General features: G+C 44.0%; 1 long non-coding RNA gene across 1 annotated transcript in view; it reads right to left on the bottom strand.

Moving 5' to 3' along the window:
* The window catches only part of LOC122460396, a 29,090-nt gene extending 7,233 nt beyond the window's left edge, over nucleotides 1-21,857 (bottom strand). Inside the window, exons 1-2 of the long non-coding RNA XR_006281674.1 lie at nucleotides 21,264-21,857; nucleotides 20,038-20,134 (exon numbers count right to left, since the gene is read on the bottom strand). This is a non-coding gene — a long non-coding RNA (uncharacterized LOC122460396). The remainder of the gene's footprint in view (nucleotides 1-20,037; nucleotides 20,135-21,263) is intronic.
* Between the last annotated feature and the right edge of the window lie 843 nt (nucleotides 21,858-22,700).

Raw genomic sequence — 22,700 nt, 5'->3', positions numbered from 1 at the left:
ACTACTTGCCTACTAACCCCTTACTCCACAAGTTAGAATACATTGCATCTCCACATTGTACATTCTTTCAGAGAGAGAGGTATCAGAGTGAAATCCTAGTTCATGAAAAATGCTGTAGTTATCCCTACATGGTTCCTTTCCCCTTGAATCTAGAGTATTATGAAATACATGTAGGTTAGACATATACAATAGTTAGAGAGACAAGGTGGGTGAGGTAATATTTTTTATTGGGCCATCTTTTGCTGGTGAACAAGACAAGCTTTTGAGCTACACCAGTGGTTCTCAAACTCTTTGTATTGGTGACCCCTTTCAAACACCAAGCCTCTGAGTGCGACCCCCCCTTAGAAATTAAAAACATATTTTTGATATTTAACACTATGTTAAATCCTAAATTTAAACCCTATTGCTTAAAAATAATTTATCTTTTCTCACTGCTTTTAAATTAAGACTAAAACTCATTTTTATCAAATTAAATATAAGTGGAAAAGTTATTTTTAAGTAGAATTTATTTTAATACTTGACAGCAATTAATGACCATTGGACTTGAGTGTGGAAAAATCTGAGATGGATGATGCTGTTTATTTGACACAAGAAGTTTTATTCTTGGTGTTGTTCTAGAAAGGGTGAATCTGATGTCATCCTTCACATCAAGCTGGTTTCTAGATTTCGTCTTTATTGTGAGAAGGCTGGAGAATCCACTCTCGCATTCGTAGGTAGTGGGAAATGGCAGAAAGACTCTCAGGGCCATTTCAGACACCAGTGGGTATTCACTTGCAACTGAGAACCAGAACTGGTTTGGAGGCAACTGTGTTAATTTTGCTTTCACTTCATCATCATTGATCATGTCGACAAACTGTTCCTGTGTGTGAATATTGTCAGTAGGTAACTGCTCATCTGTCACACTGAAAGGGTTCTTCACTAGGGAACAAAGTGCTTCTGGTAGCTCTGGGAAGTAGTGTGAGAACTCTTCCTGAAGGGCTCTCAAATGTTCACTGATTGCTGACTTAAGAGCACTATCAATGTTAACTTCCTCCTCCTCACTAAACGAGGAAAGTGTCAGGAAACATGCCGTATCTGTTTGTGTCCAGATCCAACTTCATCTGGAAGGCTTTGATTTTATTAGTCAGGTCTATTAATGTTGAATGTTTTCCCTGAAGTGACAGATTGAGATAACTAAGGCTACCAAAGATATCAACTAGGTATGCCAAGCAGAGAAGCCATTTCTTGTCACTGAACATTTTGTTCAGCTCAGGTTTCTGTTTTTGCAGGAAAAACTCTGCCATCTCTTCATGAAGTATAAAAATGCACTTTAATGCGCATCCCCTAGAATTCCATCGGACTTGAGTGTGGAAAAGCAGAACTTAATATTCATCACCCATTTCATTGCAGAGCTCTCAAAAGAGTCGACTATTCAGAGCATGAGCTTTAATGTAGTTCACTGCTCGTATAACAACATCCACCACAGCATTAAGGCATATTGGCAATGTCTTTGCAGCTAGGACTTGATGACGGATTGCACAATGAGTGACAATCACATTAGGTGAGACATACTTTACCTTCTGCTGAAAGCCAGACCATGCACCCATCATGGCTGGAGCACCGTCAGTACAGATACCACAAAGATTTTTCCACTCAATGCCATAGTTTTCGAAAAAGGTGTTCACCTTATTGAAAATGGCTGTGCTGTTGTGGTTGTTTCAAGTTGTTCACAGAATAGAGAACTCATCCTTAACATCCCCAGCACTAACATACTGTATGGATGCTATCAGGTATGCGGAGTGAGTAACATCAGTGGTTTCATCAAGTTGCAGGCTGAACATACTGAAAGCAGAATGTTTAATTTCATGCACAACTTGTTTTTTGATATCTTCAGACATCTCACATATTCTGCGTTTCAAGGTATCGTTAGACGTGGAGAGCATATTCAGTTTTTTGGCAGTATCCTTGCCAACCATAAGTGCCACAATCTCTTTGCCTGGTGGCAGAATAAGCTCCTCACCTATGGAACGTGGCACTTTGGTACGGGCAGTTCGTAGTGACACAACATAAGAGGCCTCCAGAGCTGAGGACGTATGCTGTCCGAAACTTCCATCAGCACCAGGCCTGGCTGCCTTTGTTGCTTCTTCTCTGCATTTGAAAAAAATCCACATTTCAATTTTTATGCTCAGGATGTCGAGTTTCAAGATGTTACTGCAGTTTGCATGGTTTCATTGATTCAGCAGACAAAACTTCACAGCCAACGACACATTGCGTTTTTTCAATACCAGAGGTAATGATACTGGTAAAACCAAGTTTAATGTAAGACTCGAGATACTTTAGTTTTTTAGTGGTTTTAGCAGTACAGGTGGCCCTTATTTTCAGGAGAAAGTTTGCACTTGTGTGTGTGACTGTTAATTAATAAGGTACTTGTTCAGCTGCGAATCAAGCCCTCTAATGTTGTCTCAGTACCAGGGCCAGCCATAGAAAAAATGGCACCTTTTCTTTGGAGGTGGAGCAGTGCTGGAGGTGGAGTGAGTTGGGGGTGGAGCTAAGCTGGAGGATCTTGGGGCTCTGAGGTCGGCACATGTTGATGATGGTGGCTCACAACCAAGCACCTGGCTGGCGGGGCTCGGGGCTGATAACCCTGTTTGTGGCAGGGCTGGGGGTTAACAACCTTGTGCCTGGCGGAGCTCCTAACTGATAACCCTCAGCATGGCCGGGCTCCACCCGACAACCCCAGTACAGGGGTCGGGGCTCACAGCATACTGGATGTCCCAGCTCAGGGTTCACAGCCCCTCTCCTGGTTGGGGTCAGGACTCACAACCCTGCGTGGCAGTCAGACTCGGGGATCACAGCCCCGCACCTGCCCGAAGCGCGCAGCCCCGCTCCTGGCCAGGGTTGGGGTCTGGGCTCGCAGCCACATGGGGGGTCAGAGTCAGGACTCACTGCCCCGCACCTGGCTGGGGCTCACAGCCTCACTCCTAGCCAGGGTCGGGATCAGGGCTTGCAGCCATGCTTCCCTGTCAGGGTCAGGATCAGGGCTTACAGCCATGCTTCCCTGTCAGGGTCGGGGCTCACAGCCGTGTGCTGGGGTTGGGGCTCGCAGCCCAACGTCGGGGTTGGGACTTGCAGTCTGGCACAGGGGTCGGGGTCTGGGCTCAAAACCAGGCACCGGGGTCGGGGCGCACAGCCACTTATCCCTGTTGGGGTCGGGGCTCACAGCCGCACACCAGGGTCAGGGCTTGCAGCCACGCATCCCTGTCGGGCTTGGGGCTCACAGACCGGAGTCGGGGCTCGCAAACGCACACTGCGGTCAGGGCTTGCAGCCACTCATCCCGGTCGGGGCTCACAGCCCGGCGCAGGGGTCGGGGTCAGGACTCACAGCTGTGCACTGGGGTCAGGGCTCACAGCTCAAAGCTGCATGCCCAGGGCGAGGCTCGTAGCCCCGCAGCTCCACACAGGGGTCGAGGCTCACAGCTGTGTGTCATAGAATCATAGAATATCAGGGTTGGAAGGGACCTCAGGAGGTCATCTAATCCAATCCCCTGCTCAAAGCAAGACCAATCTCCAACTAAATCATCCCAGCCAGGGCTTTGTCAAGCCTGACCTTAAAAACTTCTAAGGAAGGAGATTCCACCACCTCCCTAGGTAAGCATTCCAGTGCTTCACCACTCTCCTAGTGAAAATTTGTTTTTCTAATATCCAACCTAAACCTCCCCCACTACAACTTGAGACCATTACTCCTTGTTCTGTCATCTGCTACCACTGAGAACAGTCTAGATCCATCCTCTTTGGAACCCCCTTTCAAGTAGTTGAAAGCAGCTATCAAATCCCCCCTCATTCTTCTTTTCCGCAGACTAAACAATCCCAGTTCCCTCAGCCTCTCCTCATAAGTCAATATGTTCCAGTCCCCTAATCATTTCTGTTGCTCTTCACTGGACTCTTTCCAATTTTTCCACATCCTTCTTGTAGTGTGGTGCCTAAAACTGGACACAGTACTCCAGATGAGGCCTCACCAATGTCGAATAGAGGGGAACAATCACGTCCCTCGATCTGCTGGCAGTGCCCCTACTTATACATCCCAAAATGCCATTTGCCTTCTTGGCAACAAGGGCACACTGTTGACTCATATCCAGCTTCTCATCCACTGTAACCCCTAGGTCCTTTTCTGCAGAACTGCTGCTGAGCTATTCGGTCCATAGTCTGTAGCAGTGCATGGGATTCTTCCGTCATAAGTGCAGGACTCTGCACTTGTCCTTGTTGAACCTCATCAGATTTCTTTTGGCCCAATCCTCTAATTTGTCTAGGTCCCTCTGTATCCTATCCCTACCCTCCAGCGTATCTACCTCTCCTCCCAGTTTAGTGTCATCTGCAAACTTGCTGAGGGTGCAATCCATACCATCCTCCAGATCATTTATGAAGATATTGAACAAAACCGGCCCGAGGACCGACCGTTGGGGCACTCCACTTGATACTGGCTGCCAACTAGACATGGAGTCATTGATCACTACCCGTTGAGCCCGACAATCTAGCCCACTTTCTATCCACCTTATAGTCCATTCATCCAGCCCATACTTCTTTAACTTGCTGGCAAGAATACTGTGGGAGACCGTGTCAAAAGCTTTGCTAAAGTCAAGGAACAACACGTCCACTGCTTTCCCCTCATCCACAGAGCCAGTTATCTCTTCATAGAAGGCAATTAGATTAGTCAGGCATGACTTGCCCTTGGTGAATCCATGCTGACTGTTCCTTATCACTTTCCTCTCTTCTAAGTGCTTCAGAATTGATTCCTTGAGGGCCTGCTCCATGATTTTTCCAGGAACTGAGGTGAGGCTGACTGGCCTGTAGTTCCCAGGATCCTTCTTCTTCCCTTTTTTAAAGATGGGCACTACATTAGCCTTTCTCCACTGTCGTGGTCGGAGCTCACAGCCCGGTGCAGGTGTCAGGGCTCGCAACTTACAGCCTATGGGGTCGGGGCTCACGACCCCCCACATAACTGGGTCATGACCCCCTGAGGTTTCACGATTGAGAACCAATGAGCTACACACAGCTCTTCTTCACATCTGGGAAAGGTATTCAGAGTGTCACTGCTAAATACAAGGTAGAACAGATTGTTTGGCATAAGTAGTTAACACATATTCTAAGGGACCATTCAAGGTGAAGTGGCCCATTAACACTTCCGCAGTCATAGGAGAAAAAAGGGGGGAGGGGAGGCCAGTGAGTTACAGATTGTTGTAATTAGCCTTCTGAATGCATCCGATGAAGTGAGCTGTAGCTCACGAAAGCTTATGCTCTAATAAATTTGTTAGTCTCTAAGGTGCCACGGGTACTCCTTTTCTTTTTGATTATACTACTGTTGCCATTTCTGCCTCCAACCATGTCACTACACCAGAGATCCCCAAACTGTGGGGTGCACCCCTCTAGAGGGGCATGGAGGAATATTTGGAGGGCATGGCTGGGGCCTGGGCCAGCCCCCTCAGAGGGCAGGGAGGAAGCATCACCTAGCTCTGCTCCTGGCTCCAGCTCCCCAGGCCAGGGGCTCTTGCTGCCAGCCCCGCGCATGGGGTCCCAGCTGCCAGACTCGGCACCTGGCCAAGGCACCACTCCTGGCCCTGCCCCCCCCAACTGTGGCCCCAGTCTTGGCCCCCTTACCCCTGCCCACATACTCCCTTCAGACAAGTGTAAGGGCAGGTGGGGGGTAACATGTTTGAGGACCACTGCACTGGACTATAGCTCTGTGCCTGTGCAGGAGGGAGGTGGTTGGTGTCAAAGCCAAATCTGAAGCCAAGTTCCAGTATGTGTAGAGGGAGAACAGATTGCTGTGCATTTTCCTGACCAGTGACTATGTCGGGAATAGTAGTTGTTATTATTATTATTATTATCATTATTAGATGTTATTTTCTTGATGGGGGCTTTCCATAGTGATTTCATTCTTTCTCTCTCTCTTGCTCACACACACACACACACAAACACACACACACAAAGAAAAAAATCTCCCTTCATACAATCGTTAAGCTCCTGTAATTTAGCTGCAATTAAATTCAGTGGGAGCACACAAAAGATCAATAACCGGAGATGACTGCTCCAGGGCTAACTAATGAAAGGTCTCAGGGAGGTAAGATAACCTTAAAGTCTGCCCAGAGCTATCCCAGAAGCACCCTTTAGGTGATAGCTGCAATTTCAGTAGTTACTGAGTGGTTATATAATTGTGGAAAAGACTTGTAGACAAGGCACTCCCTTGGATAATTTAGTGCCTGTCACATACATTGCCTACTATTAACACTTACCATGCCTAGGAATGAAGTTATGAAGGCTGCGATGGAGTTGGGTTTACATGCCATTAGATCTCTTTCTAAAACACAGAACAGAGCAAATGGTATCAGGAAGAAAGGATGGGCTTTGGAAACAAACGAGAAAATCAACAGGAATCCAATGTGGTGGTAAATAATTCTGTGAAAGTAAACATGGTGAAAAGTGATTCCTTTCAGATGTTCCATTCATTGTAGCAACATCATAAAGAGGAGATCAATTCAGCTATTTCATTTTGCATGTGCTTGAAGTGGAGTGGGATTCTGTAGTAAATTGTGTTCTCAGACTGTGCTGAGTGCAGAGCAATTCCACACTGTCAGCCCTTGTTAGAAGAATCAGACTCATGCATCTGAAGAAGTAGGTTTTTACCCACGAAAGTTTATACCCAAATAAATCTGTTAGTCTTTAAGGTGTCACCAGACTCCTTGTTGTTTTGTGGATACAGACTAACATGGCTACCCCCTGATGCCAGATTCCAAGGATATGTCTACACTGCAATTAAACACCTGCGGCTGGCCCATATCAGCTGTCATGGGCTCATGGAGCTCAGGCTATGGAGTTGTAAAATTGCGTGTGGGTTTGGTCTGGAGGAGTCGGGCTCTGGGACCCTCCCCTCTCATGGGGTCCCAGAGCTCAGGCTCCAGCCCAAACCTAAAAGTCTATCTTGTGATTTTATAGCCCAGCAGCCTGAGCCCCATGAGCCGGAGTCAGATGACCAGGCCAGCTGCGGGTCTTTTATTGAAATCTAGACATACCCTTAGGATGTCTACACTGCAGTGTTAGCCAAAGGTTCGAACTCAGGCTCAAGCCTAACCCCCATTTTGTCTACACACCCAGGGCTCAGACCCAGGGTCCCAGGACTCCATAGCAGTAGAGGGTTTGAGACCGAGTCAAGCCAGGACCCAAGGTTCAAGCCTTAGTTCCTGTGCAGTGTAGATGCAGTCCCACTGGACTCATGCTCTGGGAGGCTGCCAAAAGTATTCCACAACACCACAGCTGACTTTGTCCTCTGGATCGTCAAATTTTCCCACACTGCACCACTGTCTTTTTTTGGGAGAGTGCTCGGAAGTCTGGGAGATGGGTGGTTGGACTTGGGCACCCATGATGCAGTGCAGATGCTGGAACCCCAAGTTGAGCCCCCCCTCCCAGTCTTGGTGTTACAAATGAGTGTAGATGCTCAAGCACTAGGTTAACAAACCCAGGGCCTGTTAACTCAAATTCTACTAACCCTTGGCTTACCTTACAGTCTAGACATATCCTAACCCAGCACAGCCTGGATGAGTCTTTCATTCTTCAGTCTGTCCCTCATGCTGCCACCATCCCTCTGAACCTACTATGACCCAAACCAATAACCGTGGCTTTTAAAATACACAACAAAGCTTAGAGCACTAGTATTGCTCTCACTTCCATTTTGGTCTCTAGTGGAGACCTAGCAAAAAACTCTAGTGCTGTATAGACCTACCCTAACGTCTTAGAACTTTGTAGTCATGTGTAGCTTTGCTGGTATGTGGAAGGGAAGGAAAAGGAGCAGGATTGAAAAAAAATTAAAAAACCTTTTGTCTACAGCTACTGAGTTGTACTCTGTGTCTCTCAAAGTCTGAACCCCAATATAATGGATGGGAGAGATACTATGGTGATAGCAGGATGGTGTAATTCCCATTATGATGTGGCCATGATGTCATCTCTACTGTCAACCACACTTTTGAGCTGCTTTTGGGATTGGTGAATTTCTATTGAGTTCTTTTCCAGTAACAGTAAGCTGCTGTGCTCACCCCAAAAGCTCCCAACATTACTAATAAGAAAAGGAGTACTTGTGGCACCTTAGAGACTAACAAATTTATTAGAGCATAAGCTTTCGTGACCTACAGCTCACTTCATCGGATGCCACCAAATGCATCCGATGAAGTGAGCTGTAGCTCACGAAAGCTTATGCTCTAATAAATTTGTTAGTCTCTAAGGTGCCACAAGTACTCCTTTTCTTTTTGCAAATACAGACTAACACGGCTGCTACTCTGAAACCTAACATTACTAATAAATGCCTACTAATACTTTTGTGATAGTATCTAGAAGCCACAATCACGGATCAAAGTCTCATTGTGCTAGGCACTATACCCACATGTAATTTTTAAAAAAAGTTGCTGCCCTGGAAAAGCTTACAGTCTTACCATACAATAGCAGACAATAGATGGATGTAACACACAGCATGGGGAGCCAGCCAGCTAACAGTGGAACAATCATGTTTAGCACCATAAACCTTGGTCCTGGTTCTCAATACTCTCTGGTTCTGTTACATGGTATTTCAAAAATGACAGACCCACAACACAGGAATTACAGTCAAAAAACCAGACCCAAGGTCCATGTAGTCCAATATCCTGTCTGTGACAGTGGCCAGAGGAAGACTGAAGAAGCTATATAGTGGGCAACTATGGAATAACCTGTTCATAGGGGAAGTTTCATTATAAGCCCATCAGACAGTGTTTGACCTATGCCATGAAGTATGAGGGTTTACAGCCCTTTTCAATGTTTTTTATTTCCTTGTTCGTGTATTATGAGAGAGCAAACAGGATCATCTGCTTTACTTTCTTGCTGCCATTCATTATTTTATATAAATCTATCGTGAACCCTTGGTGTACATTACATGATCCCACTGTTTTAACCATGTCAGTGGACTACTGTGTTGCAGTTGGGTCCCTGAATATGGGCTTTATTACAGTGTAGATATGACCACATTGAAAATGCTCAAACCAGCTTCCAGTAAGTCCTCAGGTTCTCCTACACATCTCCAGCTGTAGACTAATGAAACACAAATACAGCTTACAACATCAGTTGCAACAAGGTATAACTTCTTGTGTTTTATGATGTTCTAGCCCAGTGGTGGGCAAGCTGCCCCCATCAGGGTAATCTGATTGCGGGACGCGAGACATTTTGCTGATATTGACTGTCTGCAGGCACAGCCCCCCGCAGCTCCCAGTGGCTGCAGTTTGCCATTCCTGGCCAATGGGAGCTGCGGGAAGTGGCGGACCACAGAGATGTATGCTGACCACTACTTCCCGCAGCTCCTATTGGCTGGGAACAGAGAACTGCGGCCACTGGGAGCTGCAAGGGGCTGTGCCTGTGGATGGTCAATGTCAGCAAAATGTCTCACAACCCACAATCAGATTACCCTGATGGGTTGCATGCGGCCCGCAGGCCGCAAGTTGCCCACCACTGTTCTAGCCAATAGGTAGGCTGCAGTCCACAGATTAGTCCATGTATATTCTAAAACAGGCCCGAGGTGGGAAAATTGCATGCAGGGTCATGAATATAGGGCTGGGGCAGGGATGCGGGAGGGAGTGCGGGGTGTGATGTGCAGGAAGAGGCTCAGGGCAAAGGGTTGGGGTGCAAGAGGGGTGCGGGTGTACAAGGGGGCTCAGGCAGGGGCTGGGGTGTAGGAGGGGTGCGGCAGGGGGCTCAGGGCGGGGGTTGAGGTGCAGGAGGAGTGTGGGGTATGGAAGGGGGTTGGGGGGCAGGAGCGGTGCAGCAGGGATTTGGGGTGTAGGAGGGGCTCAGGGTGTGAGCTCTGGCCCAGTGCCACTTACCTGGAGCAGCTCCGGGGTGGCAGCAGCGCATTGTGGAGCTAAGGTGGGCTCCCTGCCTGCCCTGACCTCTCACCACACAGCTCCTGGAAGAGGCCAGCACTATATCCCTGTGGCCCCTGGCGGGGGGGTCCAGAGGGCTCTGCATGCTGCCCTCGCCTGGTTCCTCATTCCTGGCCAATGGGAGCTGTCGAGGGTGGTGCCTGCAGACAAGGGCAGCACGCAGAGCCCTCTGCCCCCCACCCCCCAGGGGCCTCAGGGATGTGGTGCCGGACACTTCCGGGAGTCACGCAAGGCCCGTGGCACCACAGGGGTGGCAATCCCATGGGCCAGATCCAAAGCCCTGACAGCCCTGATTTGGCCCGCGGGCCATAGTTTGCCCACCCCTGTTCTAAGATAACTAATCCATGTGCAATATACTCAGTGATAATTAACCTTTTAATTACTTAATTTCCATCCTGTGCAAATGTAATGCCAACAGACCTTGCTCATCAGTGGGCGGGTTCATACTGGGGACCTCTGAAGCTAAGTGCATGAGCCTCTACACTAGGGGTTCTCGAACTGGAGATCAGGACCCCCTCAGGGGGTTGTGAGGTTATTACATGGGGGGTCGCAAGCTGTCAGCCTCCACCCCAAACCCCACTTTGCCTCCAGCATTTATAGTGGTGTTAAATATATAAAAAACATGTTTTTAATTTATGGGGGGGTCGCACTCAGAGGCTTGCTAGTGAAAGGGGTCACCAGTACAAAAGTTTGAGAACCACTGCTCTACAGCATGAGCTAAAAGCCAACTGACGGTTAGCTAAGGCTGTGGAACAGTCTCATTAATTGCTCTCTATGTGGTCTTGGTGCCACTAGATGGGACAGAATACCACACCCAAAAAGTGTGTGGGTTATACAAAGACTATATCCAATAGACTTAAGGAAGGAAAATGTCCTTTTAAAAGATATGTTTTGTGCAAAACCATTGGACATAGGACTTAAGTTTCAATTAATGATGACCATGAGTAGCTACAGGCTGTTTAAAAATATAAGTGAATACATACATGTTTTATTTGCATTGTGGGGGAGAGGGTGTAGTGAGGGGGCAAGATTTCTCATTCCCTGAAGTTTTCTTCCTCCAGCTCTGTCTCAAAAAAATCACTTCAGCAGACACTTATCTTGGAGGACAGGGGCATTTCTATATCCCTTCCCAACCTCGTGTGATTTTTCCCTCTCACTGCAGGACACCTCAAGTGGACATAGAGGAACACCACCTTCACAGATGGTACTTCCTGCCCTCTGCTGACTTAGGGTGACCAGACAGTAAGTGTGAAAAATTGGGACAGGGAGTGGGAGGTAATAGGAGCCTATATAAGAAAAAGACCCAAAAATCGGGATTGTCCCTATAAAATCGGGACATCTGGTCACCCAATGCTGACTGCAGAGACGAGGCACAGGAGATAGGGAGGAGCAGAAGTGGTTGGCTGCCGTAACTGTGTTGCTGAGGCTGATCCCAGGGATGCCCTGTTACACCATCAGATTGAGGGGAATCCCCAGTGCAAAAAGGGGAACCATCAGGAAACAAGGAAGTAAAGTATGTGAGGCTGGGATTCAGGAGAGTCTCAGAAGCTGGTCTGGGGCTGGAGAAAATGGGAGATGCTAGGTTGGTGGGGGGGGGGGCGGAAGAAGAAGGATCTAAGTTTTGGATTCCTGCCTGAGGGTGCTTGGGGGATGTTTTATGCTTGGAGTGAAACAAACAAAGTTTTGAGGGAGCTGGATGGGGAATGGGGCAGTGGCTTAAAGATCCCAAATCCCTGCAGTATAGAGTTTCCCTATGATCACTCCATCTTTTAAATGTGGCAACACCAGTGTAAATTGTGTTTTTTTTCACATGCAGAGGTGACATTGACAGAGAGAATACCGACAAGAACAATGGGATGTGAAATGTAATGAACACTGACATAAACTCATGCTGGTGGCAGCATAAATGTCACTACTCCCATAAATACCCTAAATTGGTATAAACAGTTCCAACACAGTGCTAGCAAAGGTATCATTGACATAATGGATGGGCACAAAAACCCATCCACCATTACAAAAATTATGACAGTATGAATAGAGATGTCCGAATACTTACAACCAGGAAAATGTAAATGCTATTGATCTCACTGTGTTTTTTCTTTTGTAGGGTGGACTAACCACATTGGCTCTCCTAATGGAAATGTAGTGGGAGAATGCCTGGGGATTCTGGCTAAGAATATTCATCACAATATGCCATAATCAGCAAGTAATGCAAACCAAAAGCCCCACTCAACTGGAAATGCCATGGCCCAGATTGTATGCCATTCCATTGCTTTTTAATGTGGCATCTGTAAAAGCAATTAGCTTTAATAAGCTTGACAGTCTTTGCCAAAGTAAAGCCAGGCTAAAACTTTGTTTAAGCAGAAATGGGTATTTCCTTTGGCACCAGGAAGAAACATTAGAATTTAAAATGCCACAAATCAATGGATCAGTGGTATGCAAATAGAAGGCTGTTTTAAAGCTGCCTCCTTTCACATCAGGCCACTACAGCCGCTCTCATGATGCTATCATTGTTGGACATCACCCTGGGCTTTAGTGCTGCCTCATTCATCTTCAATATGCTCACTTGAGGGGGAAGAGGAGACACAAAATGGGGCATGGCAGCTAGGGTGGAGCTAGGGTGGGGAAAAAGAAGAGAAGTGTGTGTAGGGGGAAGTGCACTGGAGTGGCCAGGGCCCTATGCCTCAAGCACCACGTCATTCACATCCAGTCTGCTTCTTTCAGAGGGAAAAAGAGACACTTAAGCAACTAATTCATGCTGGCTATGTCAGGACAATAAGATTCTCCTCAATGTAGCAGTCCAGCAGGTACAGAGACAATGGCTCTGAACTGCCCCTGTCTACAGGATCCCTAGAGCACAGGAGGGCTTGGGTGTGGGAAGAGGCATAACCAGAGCATTCCTACACCCCAGCTACTAGCTAGCTACGATAAGGTCTATAGGGCCATGCAGCTAAAGTTAAAATTGGGGCCACCCTAGGAAGAAAAGAAGTGTCAAAGTATACAGCAAATGAAAAGAGGAGAAGAGATAATGCAAAGCCAGGAGAGGATGAAAGAGGAATAACTGAAATGAATGTGATATCCTGGACATACCTATCTACTTCTAAGTAAAACAAAAAATGAACACTACTCATTGGTATCCCACAACTTTCATAGTGTTAGTATTTTAAAAAGTTCTAATGCAAAATATTCTCCAATTGTTAAACTTGTGACAAAGCAAAGCATTTCCTACCAACTTCCATGCTGTGGGTACCTAGTGTTTTCACATTGATAATTCTTAGTCAAACTTTCCCAGCATTGAAATATATAATTAAAATTGCATTCGGATTGTCACTATGATCTCATATGCTGGTAACTTTCTAAAAAATTCTAATCTGAGGCTGAAACTTTTTATGATGGAGGTGTGATCCCAACATTGATTTTTTTTAATTGAGGAAATTCCATTCTGACAAAACGTTTAATTATTGCAGAGTAAAAAAATTGTTTTTAGTTTGTTTTTGTTTTTTTTCCTCACCAGTAACTTTAACTATCTGAACAAAAAGCCTAAAATTTCAGAGCCTAAGAAAATCGGACACGCAACTCCTATTGAAATTCAAAGAAGTTTGACATCTAACTCCTGTGATAATCACAGCCAGACATTCCACACTGCCTGGAAATAGTGTTTATTGAGAAATCAGTCTTTTGTTAGGTTTGGGAATTACATATCAAAAAGAAATTTCTGAGCATCATCCGTTAAGATTTTAGTAAATCCTAAGGCATTACTGTCCTGTTTGTCATTTCACAAAGTTCAGTATCTTTATGACCTTGGGAGTATCTACTCTGTAAGTATGGAAGTCATTTGAAACTATCATATATAAAATAACTAAAAACAAGGAATTTTTTTAGTTATTTTCAGTATAAATTCAACGTTACTGCTTGCAATTGCTATAGTTTCTAGATTAAATCAATCACTCTGTAGCTACTACAAACACAACCAGCCACACATTTATTATCAGTAAATTTAATTTTAAAACACCCATCTGCCTGCATTTTGGGGAGTAATCAATGATCCATGTAGATCTCCTTAGCAGGACTGATCAATTTCTTGGAGGGCAAGTTGCATGGTGGGGCTCCAAGGGATAATTTTGCAATAAATAAACCTGATAGCACTCAGCTTGCACTAATCTATACCTGTGGCTTTCACAGATAAAATAACAGCTCTGTATCCACACAACTGGAGGAAAGTGGTGACTTCAGGTCTTCTAAGGGGTTGCCCCAGGAGCTCCACAGGCTTGCACTGGCCACGCATGGTTTGTTGATGGACTGCTTGGCGATATTTCTTTATTTTTGTCATCACAGCTAGTGATAGTGGCATGATTTAGGAGTGTTTGCTCAGTGAAGTTTAAGTGGCAGATTTGACATCATAAAGGTTGTTATCTGAGTTCCAATGACATAATTTAACATGAGGACACAAGCAACTCCATCTCCTGGTTCTGACTCAGTCTGGCTAAAGCATGATGAATCAGAGTTCATTATTTTGACTTTCATTGTATTTATGCCTTTTGCAGGAACTTCCATAAGTGCATGTTCAAAGCACAAACAGCTGGCACAACAACAGAGATGCAGACTTCAGCTACACTCATCTTTTCTTCTCAATTCTTCAAATGATCTGAATATACAAATTACAGACTCAGCAATATTCCAGGGAGAGAGAGTCAATGCCATGGCATTCAGAAATATAAATTCATAGAGCATTTCTTTTCAATGAGATCTTTCAAAAAGTGAAATGGCAAATTCTAACTTAGATTATGGCTATTGGATAATGGACAGACAGCTTCCTGATTTGATTTGTCATAAGTTTTAACAATTGGAGAGTATTTTGTGTTAGAACTTTAAAAAATAAAATAAAATCCTGTTTACCAGGAATCCTCACCCGGAACATCTTCATATCCACTTTGAACTGTGTTCATGGTGACCCAATGAATATTATCTTTGGGAACCCAAAAGCTTCAGAAATTTTTAAACCAGAAGATTTAATTTTCTTCCCTACATTATTTTGAAAGAAAGAGCTGGGGCCAAAGGCAGGAGCTGGCTCCTTGCAGCTGTCCCAGCCTAGGGTTGCCCAGCATATCAAAGGCAGTGTTCTCTGTTCACCCACAGTTTAGTTGCAGCCCATTTTGGAATTTCCATGGAAAGAGTTACCGTAAGAAGTGTCCAACATCCTCCAGAAAAGAGAGAGCATCATCAGGTATTGCCGGCAGCGGACTAGTTGTTCTCTAAATATAATTTTCTACCAGAAGCGTGGCTAGAATCTGAGGTTAGAGGATACAAGGAGCAAGTGTTACTTTGTTGTTATCTCTATGCAGGAGAGATTCTTAGTGACCCAAGATCACTGAACAAAATGATACAAATTATGCGCATTGGTGCTACTAAAACTTCTACAAGTTATTGAATATCACTAGTGTTCTATCATCTCTGCTTGGTCATGGGGAGTGTTTTTGTGGTGGTATTCATTCTCCCTGAGGTATAAAGCAGAGGTTTTCAACTGGCACTCTGTGGGTTGCCAGGGGTCCATGGACCCCTTCCTTTTGGGCCACAGAATGAATTATTTGAGAACCAATTGGTAAGGGGATTAGGTTGGAAAGCTGTCCATCAGAGGATCTCTGTCTTGTAAAGTAAATGAAAATGCTGGAGAACTCCTGGCATAGTCTAGAAATTGGTACTATCATTTAACAAATCCAGATTGCACAGCACATAATGGTCACCAAACCTCCTGAATGTTTTTTTCTAAGAGACAACCACAAAGTTAATAACTTCGGACAGATTGACACCGAAAAACACCCCATTAGAGGCCCTGGTATAGAAATGGCCATTATTTCTTCCTGGTATGAGGAACAGAAGTGACCAGAATCCACGTTTAATGGCCAATTCTGTAACGTTCTTCTTATGATCTCTAAAATGGAAAATGTGGTACTTGTATAAAGTTCAGATCCTCTGCAAAGAGCCCTTTGGCTACATAGTATTATATACTGTCAATACATTTGCTAGTAATTCATTTCAGAGAGTAAAGTTTGGATGTTCAACATGTACCAAGTCAACTTGGGAGGAGAGGATGGAGGGAAAGATTTCTATGCAGAACTTAAATTGGAAGAAATTTTGCAAATAGTTCAGACTGTATTTACACATCAAAACCTATTTCATCAGGAATTCCTTATGACTTTTGGCTTTAACTAGTTTGGCCTGTTCATAATTTAAGCTGACACCTGAATGGTCAAGACTTCTGTGGTCCATTAGTTATTTACCTGTGAGAGAGTTAGGTAATGAGTATTCTTAACCTCTGGTCAATTCCACTACATTGACTTTTGTCAACAGGTCTTTGAGGTCACTATCTGTTATTTTGTCTGCAGTTTGTTTACAGATCAAAACCTCTAAAACATGTATGTAACCTGAGACCAGTGGCCATTAGGGGAAAAGACCTGACTCTTGAGATCCACCAGATTCACTATGAGTCACTGACCTGTAAGAAGTTTGTCCTAACATGTAAACACATCAGAGTGACATTAGCCATATAGTTTCAAGGCACAGAGTTGAGCGGTCCCATTGTATACATTCTAATGGTGCTTTGAGCTTTGAAGTGCTTTGAAGTAATATGAACTATACAACATGCCAGATCAGTGTATTATCAGACTCCAGTAATATAAATAGTAAAGTGGAGCCCTCAAGGTAATTCTGTGTTGTGCTAATTTGCCCTACAATGTAACGGGAAATGCTACATGTTCTGCTTGTAGAAATGTAGGGCTGGAAGGGACCACGAGAAGTCACCAAGTCCAGCTCCCTTTGCTGAGGCAGGACCAAGTAAATCTAGACCATCCCTGACAGATGTTTGCCCAACCTGTTCTTAAAAACTTCCAGTGATTAAGATTCCACAGCCTCCCAGGGAAGTCTATTCCAGTGCTTATCTGCACTTATAGATAGAAAGTTTTTCCTAATATCTAAACTAAATCTCCTTTGCAGCAAATTAAGCCCATTATTTCTTGTCCTACCTTCAGTGAATATTGGGAATAATTGATCCCAGTCCTCTTTATAACAGCCCTTAACATATTTGAAGACCATTAGCAGCTGAGGCCTCACTAATACCAAGTAGAATGGGACAGTTACTTCCTGTGTCTTACATACAGCACTCCTGTTAATACAACCCAGAATGATATTAGCCTTTTTTGCAATTGCTTATACTGCTCTCTGGTCAGTTGGTTTATATTCACTTGAGGCTTTGAAAGCATAAAACCAAGCCAAGTGGCCAGATTCCTTAGCCTGGGTGAGCTATGTTCAGCTTACAACCCTGAGGAGGGAAGAGGCAAAGATGGCTTTAGGGCACCTTTATGTTCTTCTGATACTGGGGACAGCCAGGCACCATACTATCCAAAACCCCAAGGGACAATTCCCACAGAGGAGATTGACACAGAATAGGGAAGTCCTGGCCATACTCCTTTCCTCCCAGGAACATCCCCTGGGCTGGAGGCTAAACAGTGGGTAGACAGTGATCTGCTACATTCTCTGCTAATAAGGACTCCTCTTCTACACCATTGAGGGCCACACATCTCATTGGGATGGTTCCTCTGCACTGCCTGAGCATTGCAAAGCAGCTGTGGCACCTCCCTGTAGCACATTTTGTTTTCAGTTCCATGTCACTGGAATTGGTACTTTTAAAGATTTCTACTATATTATGGGCTGATTCTGCAGATTCCAGCATAGGAGGCAGGATGGGGAATGTTTGCAGCACCTAGTGTTGCTGAGGGGATTCTGAGTGGAGCTATAGGCAGCTGAGGACAGACTGTCATAACTTGGGCAGTTTCTCACCACTGCCAAAATTACTCTGGGGGCCATTTCAAAAAATCCAAAGGTGAGAAACATAAGGGATCTGAGAGACCCACTCCACCAGGCTGTGAATTCTGTGCTGTGCCCCGTGAAGGTGCAGTACAGAATCTCACCCTAGGAATGTTTTTTTATATATATGTTCAATATTAAGAGGATGGTGATCAATTGTTCTCCATGTCTGCTGAAAGTAGGATGAGAAGTAATTGGCTTAATGTACAGCAAGGGAGACTTAGGTTAGATATTAGGAAAAACTTTCTTACTATAAGAATAGTTAAGCACTGATATAAGCTTCTGAGACAGTTGTGGAATCCCCCATCATTTAAGGTTTTTAAGAACAGGTTGGACAAACACCTGTCAGGACCATAGGCACCGACTCCATTGGTGATCCAGGGCTGGAGCACCCACAGGGAAAAATTAGTGGGTGCTCTGCACCCACTGGCACCAAGCTCCCCTCACCCCCCACCCCACCTCTTCTTCCCCTGAGAGCACCACGTCTACGCTCTCCATCTACCTCTCAGCATTTCCTACCTGGCCACCGCCAAACAGCTGTTTGGCGGCATTAGCATGCTCTGGGGGGTGGGGAGGAGTGGGAACATGGCACACTCAGAGGAAGAAGCAGGGCTGGGGTGTGGATTTGAGGAAGGAGTTGGAATATTGGCAGCAAGGGGGCAGAGTTGGGGCAGGTACTTTAGGGAAGGAGTTGGAATGGGGTCACGGAAGGGATAGGAGGGGCGGAGCGGGGGCGGGGCGGGGCGAGTCCTCATGGAAGGGGCAGAGGAGGGGTCAAGCACCCGCGAGAAACAGGGGAAGTCAGCACCTAGGGTTCAGGGCTGGTCTAGGTATACTTGGTCCTCTCTCAGTGCCAGAGGATAAACTAGATGACCCCTTAAGTAGATGTCCCTTCCAGTCCTAGATTTCTGATTCTATATTTTTTTATCAGAACTGTGTCCCTTTAGCATAGCCTTCTACAAAACCTTAGGCACTGGAGAACAGCTTGTATGCCAGTTTGGAAATGTTTTAGCAGTTCACACTGTTTAAAAATAAAACCAATAATTTGCAGTCAGACCAACATTTGAAAGCTATAAATCAAAAAAATTGGGGAGAACATTTTGGGAACACCTTTTAACTCTGTCAAAAACTCTCCATTTCAGTCAGCCAGAGTGGAAAATGTATAGATGTTTTGCTAAATAAATTAGAGACTCTCTCACCTTAAGAGGGATTATTGGCATTTATGCTTTATGGCCAATTGTACATTGAGGCATGTCTCTCCTGTTCTTTGCCACAGGATTTTCTGTAAATGAAGACATCTCGCCTGATTTTGTTATTTAAATGATGCATGGTTGATATTCTCCTTTTTAAAATGGGGTGTGCATCTGGGTGGTTAGGGGTTGTGCTTTGTTAATAGCGGGGAGAGATGATGCAAAAATGGGAGATTGTGGTTTAAGAGAGCAAGCTTTGGTTTCTATCTATTCTGTTCCGTCATAATTTCGTGGGCATTAAAAACACTGAAGCACTATTGGAAGCTGTTGTGCTCCACTTTAAGGTGTCCACTTAGGCAAATATTTCAAACTTGGCCACCCAATATTAGGTACCTCAATCCATTTTTAGGCACCTACATAAAAATGGTCTAATTTTTCAGAGGTGAGAGCACCCTTATTTGAAATCAGTTGAAGTCCTGGTGCTCAGCATGTCTGACAATCAGGCATTTATGTAGGTGCCATGTGCATGTGCATTTAGGTGCCTATCTTCAAAAACATTTGAAAAATTTGGCCTTAGCTTATCCACACAGTTATCTCTCTAGCACTGCTAACAGATCCACATGCTATAGAGCAAGTTCTTGTGGAAAATTACAGAACAAGAAAGGAAGGACAATGTGAGATAATTCACACTCTAATTTTATTCTATCAGCACTGAGATGCCATAAAATAATGAACAGTGACTAAAAGTCCATGAAATCATATTTTAAAACAATATGATCCCTTTTATGTGTTCTTCTGTTATACATTTGCAAATGCATAAAACAATTAAATCAAGAAAAAAAAGCCTCCCACACACAGACACTGACAAACAGACCTAGAGTCTTTTAATGTGATCTTAACATAGACAACACATAATAAGAGTACATTCTGCCACACAGAGAGAAGATGTTGCCCTTCATGTATTTAATGTACAGCATACTTCCCAGGCCCACTAATCAAGCTCTACATGAAAACCCATTATCATGAGGGCAATTCACTTACTTTTTACTTTTACAAATTACTTGAGAAAATTGCTGAAGCTATTTAAATAGTGCCAGACTAAAGTCTGTCTGGGTCTGATCCTGTACCCAATTGAAGTCAGGGACCTTAGATGGAAAGCTGGAGAGAGAGAACAGAGAGACAGACAGAACAGGGTTGTCTGGGAAAGTATTTGAGCTCTGTTGCATGGTCTGCATGAATTTGCAGGATGCAGATAATCTACGGAAGTTCAAAGATGCTTTGCCGAGCATTCTTTAGGACCCACCCAACAAATTCATGAAGCTTCTATGAACCTAATATATTTTACAGTTTGTGGTACTTCCTATAACACAGAGAAGGCTATGTATAAAGAGAAACAACAGATTACACAGGCATTTAATCACACTTGGCTATATTAGACTCAAAGTATTAAAAGATATTGATGAATAACATTAGGCACCTTTTATTTAACTGATTTCATTGTAACTGGGGTGGAAAATGATTAATGTTATCAAAACTTCAGAAGATTATGCCTATTGCCCTTATATACTGTACCTTAGCTTGTTTGGTAAGCCTGAGGAGGCCAGTGGGCACAGAGTTAGAAGGGAGAAGAGCAAGAGAGAATGTGTTGATCATGAATACTAGACCAGAAAATCATATGTAAGGCTGAAACAGCAGTGGACCCAACATTGGTATTTGGACAGAAGAGCTAAGCCTTCCTTCCAGACAGCTGAAGAACAGTTCAGGTGATGGCAAAGTTTTTGTTTCATACTTGACAGACTCAGTCTCCTTTCCAAAAGAGGTTCAGACTCTTTCCAGAGTGAAGAAAAGTGATTTTTATGTTGCCTTCTCCTTTTCTGGGCCTCACTCAATCCCTGGATACTCTGCTATATTAAATTCAGATAGTCACTGTTGAAATTCAAAACATAGTAGTTGAAGCTGGCTTTTGTGAGGTTGCTGGTTTTCCCACTGTCCTGAGTGAAAGGAACATGACCCCAACAGATAATAAGGACAAGAAGCTAATCTTTTTAACTATAATGGAGACCCCAACTTCCCTGCATTGTCTCAGTGAGGCCATCAGGAACAGCTGATGCAGAAGAAAGTGTGTCTCGAAGAGCAGTAGAAAAATCAAGAGATGATTTCAACATGGACTTCTCATGACTCTCCTTTTTGTGAGACAATGTACCAGTTTATTCCACCCAGCTGCCTTGATATAATATTGCATCACTGCTAGATTTTAGTATTATAATATTTGCATTCATCTACCTACCTCTCTATTAATCCAGGTATTTACATGGTCACAACACCATAGCATCTGAGCTCCTCAGGTCAGAAATAACAAAAGTCTACAATCAGAGGAACATACTTTCTCTGTATAAAGTGTAAGTAGCAACATCCAGAAGAGATTTTTCCATCTGTAATATAGAGCATCAAAACATAAAACAAAGCAAAACAATACAGACTATAATCATATTCTGTGATATTATAAACAATGAAACCTGTATTAAAGACAACCTTCTATCTTAAATGGCCGTTTTAAAGTACTGTATGGTTGCCTTTGTAATTTTGTTTGACCTTCAGTTAAAGACTGTCTGTACTCAGCAACCAATTTTCATTGGTCCCTTGGGTGGTTGCTTAAGACAGCTTTTCCTGTATATAACATTCCCATAACAAGGGAGAGTAAATTCAAGTTTGTCAACATTTACTGCTAGAGACAAATATCAGGACTGAGGACTTGTTTAAGTGAATCATTAGCAGCCATCCATCCATTTCACAACAGCCAGTCTGTTTCTGTGACTGTATGTCTCCTTCAAAAACTCTTGCCTCTTGGCAAATGCATATAGTGTATATTGTATGAATGGCTGCTTATCCTAAAATTTGCCCCCCAAATTAGTGTGAGCTTAATGCTGACAAATGTGGATTTTCCTGTTATGCTTTTCTTACACAAAGAATAAAACATATTATTTCATTCAAGATTACTTTTAGTTCAGATGAAAGAAAAAACAACAAATGAGAAGGAACAAATATAAAACAATATTGTCAGTCTCCATGGTTCATAAATCATGAGTCAACTCCCAAAACATCATGAGACCGATTAAAAATCATGAGATTTAAAAATAATAAATCATGAGATTTAAAAATAATAAATGTTGGGTTATTTTTATTTGCCTTCTTTGTTTTGAGCCTTTATGTTTTCAAGCTTTCCTCTGCAACCAGGAGGACTAGAAATGTCCTTTTAAAAAAAATATGAAAGCTGAGATTCTCATGTAAAACAATAAAATAAACCAAGAACTGTTATGCTGGGGGTTGGGTGAAACCTTATCGAAGCTGTTGTTCAATAGCTATCCTATAGCCAGGATAAAGGTAAGACACAGTTAAATTCCTTTTTGGAATAAGATAGCTTAAACAACCACCTTCCGTAACACAGGTCAGGGTATGCCAGCCAGAAGCTGGTTCCTCAGAAGCAGAGCTATGTGGATAGAGTTGTTTCACGGCAGGCTGAAGGCAAGTGCAGAGGGCTGGATGTTGCTTCAGAGGAAGAGTCTGTGTGCGCATGTGAGAGAAACACAATGAAGCAGAAAGTCAAGGACAGCCAGAGAAGCACTTGTGGTGTGACTTTGAGAGAAAGATAAGAGAGAGTGACTGTGAGGGAAGCTAAGAGAGAACGTTTTTTGCATAGAGTGCTGTCAAGACAAAAAGTCTTAGA

Source organism: Dermochelys coriacea, chromosome 5, assembly GCF_009764565.3.
Source record: "Dermochelys coriacea isolate rDerCor1 chromosome 5, rDerCor1.pri.v4, whole genome shotgun sequence".
NCBI classification, from domain to species: domain Eukaryota; kingdom Metazoa; phylum Chordata; order Testudines; family Dermochelyidae; genus Dermochelys; species Dermochelys coriacea.
Note: the sequence above shows the minus strand (reverse complement) of the source record. Positions and strands in the feature narration are given on the sequence as shown.